The sequence below is a fragment of the Arachis stenosperma genome, chromosome 3 (genome assembly GCF_014773155.1).
Source record: "Arachis stenosperma cultivar V10309 chromosome 3, arast.V10309.gnm1.PFL2, whole genome shotgun sequence".
NCBI lineage: Eukaryota > Viridiplantae > Streptophyta > Magnoliopsida > Fabales > Fabaceae > Arachis > Arachis stenosperma.
In genome coordinates, this window is record NC_080379.1 from 45,948,680 (window position 1) to 45,955,322 (window position 6,643).

At 40.9% G+C, this 6,643-nt stretch overlaps 1 non-coding gene across 1 annotated transcript; it reads right to left on the bottom strand.

The window, feature by feature from the left end:
* Positions 1–3,211: 3,211 nt before the first annotated feature.
* LOC130971545 (small nucleolar RNA R71) lies at positions 3,212–3,319 on the bottom strand. Its single transcript, XR_009082759.1, has one exon. It is a non-coding gene; the product is annotated as a small nucleolar RNA R71 (small nucleolar RNA).
* Positions 3,320–6,643: the final 3,324 nt, after the last annotated feature.

Genomic DNA, 6,643 nt, shown 5'->3' on the forward strand with positions numbered 1-6,643 from the left:
TAGATCTCTAGATCATCTTTGGACATTTTAGTTCTTAGATCATTGGGAGGCTGGCCATTCGGCCATGCCTAGACCTTATGCTTATGTATTTTCAACGGTGGAGTTTCTACACACCATAGATTAAGGTGTGGAGCTCTGCTGTACCTCGAGTATTAATGCAATTACTATTGTTCTTTCATTCAAATTCCGCTTGTTCTTTATCCAAGATATCACTTGTTCTTCAACATGATGAAGGTGATGATTGACGCCCATCACCATTCTCACTCATGAACAAAGTGACTGACAACCACTCTTGTTCTACAAGCATTTGAGGCTTGGTGAATATCTCTTGGATTCCTGATTGCACGATGCATGGTTGATCGCCTGACAACCGAGTGCTCGCCTGACAAACGAGCCAACCATTCCGTGAGATCAGAGTCTTCGTGGTATAGGCAAGAACTGATGGCAGCATTCAAGAGAATCCGGAAGGTCTAACCTTGTCTGTGGTATTCTGAGTAGGATTCAATGATTGAATGACTGTGACGTGCTTCAAACCTGTAACCTACTGGGCGTTAGTGACAGACGCAAAAGAGTTATTCTATTCCGGTAGGGGAGGGAACCACACCGGTGATTGGCAGCACTGTGACAGAGTGTGTGCATTAGCTTTCACTGCGAGGATGGGAGGTAGCTGCTGACAACAGTGAGACCCTATACGAGCTTGCCATGGAAAGGAGTAAGAAGGGTTGGATGAAGACAGTAGGAAAGCAGAGAGACGGAAGGGAAGGCATCTTCATGCGCTTATCTGAAGTTCCTACCAATGAATTACATAAGTATCACTATCTTTATCTTTTATGTTATTTTCCTTCATCACCATATATATCTGAGTTTGCCTGACTAAGATTTACAAGATGACCATAGCTTGCTTCAATACTAACAATCTCCGTGGGATCGACCCTTACTCACGTAAGGTTTATTACTTGGACGACCCAGTGCACTTGCTGGTTAGTTGTGCGAAGTTGTGTAATGCCATGGTATTGAGCGCACCAAGTTTTTGGAGCCATTACCAGGGATTATGAGAGTTGTGAAAAAGTATAGTTCACAATTTCGCGCACCAAGTTTTTGGCGCCGTTGCCGGGGATTGTTCTTGTGTATGGACAACTGACGGTTCATCTTGTTGCTTAGATTAGGTATTTTTTTTCTTTCTTCAGAGTTCTTAAGGATGAATTCTAGTGTTTCAAGGTGATGTTCTTATCATCACCAAAGCTGATTGATTTTCATCAATTTAGCTCTTGAATGCAATGTCCTGCTGAAGCTTAGCCGGCCATGTCTAATTCCTTTAGACTAAAGCTTTAGACTAATATTGCATGATTCCTGGAATTCTCATTAAAAACTTTGATACCTTTATTTTCCTTTTCACTTAATTTTCGAAAAAAAGCCAAAAAAATTACAAAATCATAAAATCCAAAAATATTTTTTGTTTGAGTCTAGAGTCTCATCTTAAGTTTAGTGTCAATTGCATGTTTCTGTTCTTATTGCATTCATGCATGTGTCCTCATTAATCTTCAAGTTGTTCTTGATGATTTTCTTGTTTTGATCTTTGAATTCTATTGACTTGAGTGTTTTGTTGTTTCTCATATGCATTCTCATTTTGTTAGTGTCAGTAGTATACAAACTGCTAAGTTTGGTGTCTTGCATGCATTGTTATTTGATTTTATTTGCATTTTGATTATTCCTCATTATTAAAAATCCAAAAATATTTTTAATTTGTATCTTTTCAAGTCAATAATACAGAGAATTGAAGATTCAGAACATACTGCAGAGGAATCACACAGAAAAAGCTGAGCATTCAAAAATGCCCAGTGAAGAAGACAGACTGGCGTTTAAACGCCAGCCAGGGTGCCTGGCTGGGCGTTTAACGCCCAAAAGGGTAGTAGTTTGGGCGTTAAACGCCAGAATGTGCACCATTCTGGGCGTTTAACGCCAGGATGGCACAAGGGGGAAGATTTTGTTTTCAAAATCAATTTTTTTTTCAAGTTTTCAAAGTTTTTCAAAATCAAATCTTTTTCAAATCATATCTTTTCAATCAAATGTTTTCAAAATTAATTTCTTTCCTTTTTCAAAGATACTTACTAACAATTAGTGATTTGATTGAACATTTTTTGCCTTTTCTGTTGAGGAAGGTTTTATGTTTGAATCATATCTTTTCTTGTTAGGCAAGTCATTAATTTTTAAAAATCATATCTTTTAAAATTGTTTTCAAATCATATCTTTTTAAAATTGTTTTCAAATCATATCTTCTCAATCACATCTTTTTAAAACCAATCATATCTTCTTAACCACATTTTTTTCAAAATAGTTTTCAATCAAATCTTTTTAACTTCTAATTTCAAAATCTTTTTCAAAAATCACTTTACTTCTTTCCCACTTTTGTTTTCGAAAATCAATAAGTGTTTTTCAAAATGTTTTCAAAATCTTTTACTTAAATTTTCGAAATTTACTTCCCTTCTTCTCACATCCTTCTATTCATGGACTAACACTATTCTTTAATGCAAAAATTTGAACTCCATCTTCTTTGATAAGTTCGAATTTTCTACCTCTGTCTTCCATTTTTCTTTTCCTCTGACACCTCAAGGAATCTCTATACTGTGACATAGAGGATTCCATATTTTCTTGTTCTCTTCTCTTTCATATGAGCAGGAACAAAGACAAAGGCATTCTTGTTAAAGCTGACCCTGAACCTGAAAGGACCTTGAAGAGAAAGCTAAGAGAAGCCAAAACACAACTCTCTTTAGAGGACCTGACCGAATTCTTCAAAGAAGAAGAACACATGGCAGCCGAAAACAACAACAATGCAAACAATGCAAGGAAGGTGCTGGGTGACTTTACTGCACCTACTCCCAACTTCTATGGGAGAAGCATCTCTATCCCTGCCATTGGAGCAAACAACTTTGAGCTTAAGCCTCAATTAGTTTCTCTAATGCAACAGAATTGCAAGTTCCATGGACTTCCAATGGAAGATCCTCATCAGTTTTTAGCTGAGTTCTTGCAAATCTGTGACACAGTCAAGACTAATGGGGTTGACCCTGAGGTCTATAGACTGATGCTATTCCCTTTTGCTGTAAGAGACAGAGCTAGAATATGGTTGGACTCTCAACCTAAAGAAAGCCTGGATTCTTGGGAAAAGCTAGTCAATGCCTTCTTGGCAAAGTTCTTTCCACCACAAAGATGGAGTAAGCTTAGAGTGGAAGTCCAAACCTTCAGACAGAAGGATGGAGAATCCCTCTATGAAGCTTGGGAAAGATACAAACAATTAATCAGAAGATGTCCCTCAAACATGCTTTCTGAATGGAGCATCATAGGTATTTTCTATGATGGTCTCTCTGAACTATCCAAGATGTCTTTGGATAGCTCTGCTGGAGGATCTCTTCATTTGAAGATGATGCCTACAGAGGCTCAAGAGCTAATTGAAATGGTTGCAAATAACCAATTCATGTACACTTCTGAAAGGAATCCTGTGAACAATGGGACTAATCAGAAGAAAGGAGTTCTTGAGATTGACACTCTGAATGCCATTTTGGCTCAGAATAAAATATTGACTCAACAAGTCAATTTGATTTCTCAAAGTCTGTCTGGAATGCAAAATGCACCTGGCAGTACTAAGGAAGCTTCATCTGAGGAAGAAGCTTATGATCCTGAGAACCCTTCAATGGAAGAGGTAAATTACCTAGGAGAACCCTATGGAAACACCTATAATTCTTCATGGAGAAATCACCCAAATTTCTCATGGAAGAATCAAGAGAGACCTCAACAAGGTTTCAATAATAATGGTGGAAGAAACAGGTTTAGCAATGGCAAGCCTTTTCCATCATCTTCTCAGCAACAGACAGAGAGTTCTAAGCAGAATACTTCTGACTTAGCAACAATGGTCTCTGATCTAATAAAGACCACTCAAAGTTTCATGAATGAAACAAGGTCCTCCATCAGAAATTTGGAAGGACAAGTGGGTCAGCTGAGCAAGAAAGTTACTGAACTCCCTCCTAGTACTCTCCCAAGTAATACAGAAGAAAATCCAAAAGGAGAGTGCAAGGCCATCAACATGGCCGAATATGGAGAGGAAAGAGAGGAAGAAGACGCCACTGAGAGAGACCCCAGTGGGCGTGCACCACTCTCCTCTGAGTTCCTCAATGAGGAACCTTGGGAATCTGAGGCTCAAAATGAGACCATAGAGATTCCATTGGACTTACTTCTGCCATTCATGAGCTCTGATGAGTATTCTTCCTCTGAAGAGGATGAGTATGTTACTGAAGAGCAAGTTACTAAATACCTTGGAGCAATCATGAAACTAAATGACAAGTTATATGGAAATGAGACTTGGGAGGATGAACCTCCCTTGCTCACCAAAGAACTGGATGACTTGTCTAGGCAGAAACTGCCTCAAAAGAGGCAGGATCCTGGGAAGTTTTCTATACCTTGTACCATAGGCACCATGACCTTCAAGAAGGCCTTGTGTGACTTAGGGTCAAGTGTGAACCTCATGCCCCTCTCTGTAATGGAGAAATTAGGGATCTTAGAGGTGCAAGCTGCAAGAATCTCATTAGAGATGGCAGACAACTCAAGAAAACAAGCCCATGGACTTGTAGAGGATGTTCTGGTTAAAGTTGAAGACCAGTACATTCCTACTGATTTCATAGTCCTAGAGACTGGGAAGTGCATGGATGAATCCATCATCCTTGGCAGACCCTTCCTAGCCACAGCAAAGGCTGTGATTGATGTTGACAGAGGAGAGTTAATCATTCAAGTGAATGAAAAATCCTTGGTGTTTAAGGCCCAAGGATATCCCTCTGTCATCATGGAGAGGAAGCATGAAGAGCTCCTCTCAAAACAGAGCCAAACAGAGCCCCCACAGTCAAACTCTAAGTTTGGTGTTGGGAGGCTACAACCAAACTCTAAGTTTGGTGTTGAAACCCCACATTCAAACTCTAAGTTTGGTGTTGGGAGGTTTCAACACGGTTCTGAGCATTTCTGAGGCTCCATGAGAGCCCTCTGTCAAGCTAATGACATTAAAGAAGCGCTTGTTGGGAGGCAACCCAATGTTTTATAATTAATTATTTTCTTTTGTTATTTTATCTTTTTTGTAGGTTGATGATCATAAGAAGACACAAAAACAATGAAAAAAGCAAAAACAGAATGAAAAATAGGAAGAAAAACAGCACACCCTGGAGGAGAAGAAACTGGCGTTCAAACGCCAGTAATGCTAGCTGTTGGGCGTTTAACGCCCAGTCTGGCACCATTCTAGGCGTTTAACACCAGAAAGGGGCACCAGACTGGCGTTAAACGCCAGTAAAGGGCAAGAACCTGGCGTTAAACGCCAGGAATGGGCACCAGCCCGGCGTTTAACGCCAGAAATGGCTCAAAACGTGATTTTGAGCAACATTTGGTGCAGGGATGACTTTTCCTTGACACTACAGGATCTGTGGACCCCACAGGACCCTACCATCACTCTCTCTCTTCTTCCCCCATTCACCAATCACCTCAACACCTCTTCCCCAAAAACCCCTCACCTATCAAATCCCATCTTTCTCTTCACCACTCACATCCATCCTTCATAAAACTCCACCAACCTCACCCTTCAAATTCAAACCACTTTCCCTCCCAAAACCACCCATAATGGCCGAACCTTTACCCCCCTCTCTCCTATAAATACCCTTCTTCAACTCTTCATTTTCACACAACCTAAACACCCTTTCTTCCCCCTTCTTGGCCGAATACACCACCATCTCCCTCTTCTTCATTTCTTCTTCTTCTACTCTCTTCTTTCTTCTTTTGCTCGAGGACGAGCAAACATTTTAAGTTTGGTGTGGTAAAAGCGTTGCTTTTTGTTTTTCCATAACCATTTATGGCATCCAAGGCCGGAGAAACCTCTAAAAAGAGGAAAGGGAAGGCAAAAGCTTCCACCTCCGAGTCATGGAGATGGATAGATTCCTCTCAAGGGTGCATCAAGACCACTTCTATGAAGTTGTGGCCTTGAAGAAGGTGATCTCCGAGGTCCCCTTTTCACTCAAAAAGGGCGAATATCCGGAGATCCGCCATGAGATCCGAAGAAGAGGTTGGGAAGTTCTTACCAACCCCATTCAACAAGTCGGAATCTTGATGGTTCAAGAGTTCTATGCCAATGCATGGATCACAAGAACCATGACCAAAGTGTGAACCCGAATCCAAAGAACTATCTCACTATGGTTCGGGGGAAATACTTGGATTTTAGTCCGGAGAGTGTGAGGGTGGCGTTCAACTTGCCTATGATGCAAGGAGATGAGCATCCTTACACTAGAAGGGTCAACTTTGATCAAAGGTTGGACCAAGTCCTCACAGTCATATGTGAAGAGGGCGCACAATGGAAGCAAGATTCAAGAGGAAAGCCGGTCCAATTGAGAAGGCATGACCTCAAGCCCGTGGCTAGAGGATGGTTAGAGTTCATACAACGCTCAATCATCCCCACTAGCAACCGGTCCGAAGTTACCATAGACCGGGCCATCATGATCCATAGTATCATGATTGGAGAAGAAATAGAGGTTCATGAGGTTATAGCCCAAGAACTCTATAAGGTGGCGGACAAGACCTCCACCTTGGCAAGGTTAGCCTTTCCTCATCTCATTTGTCACCTCTG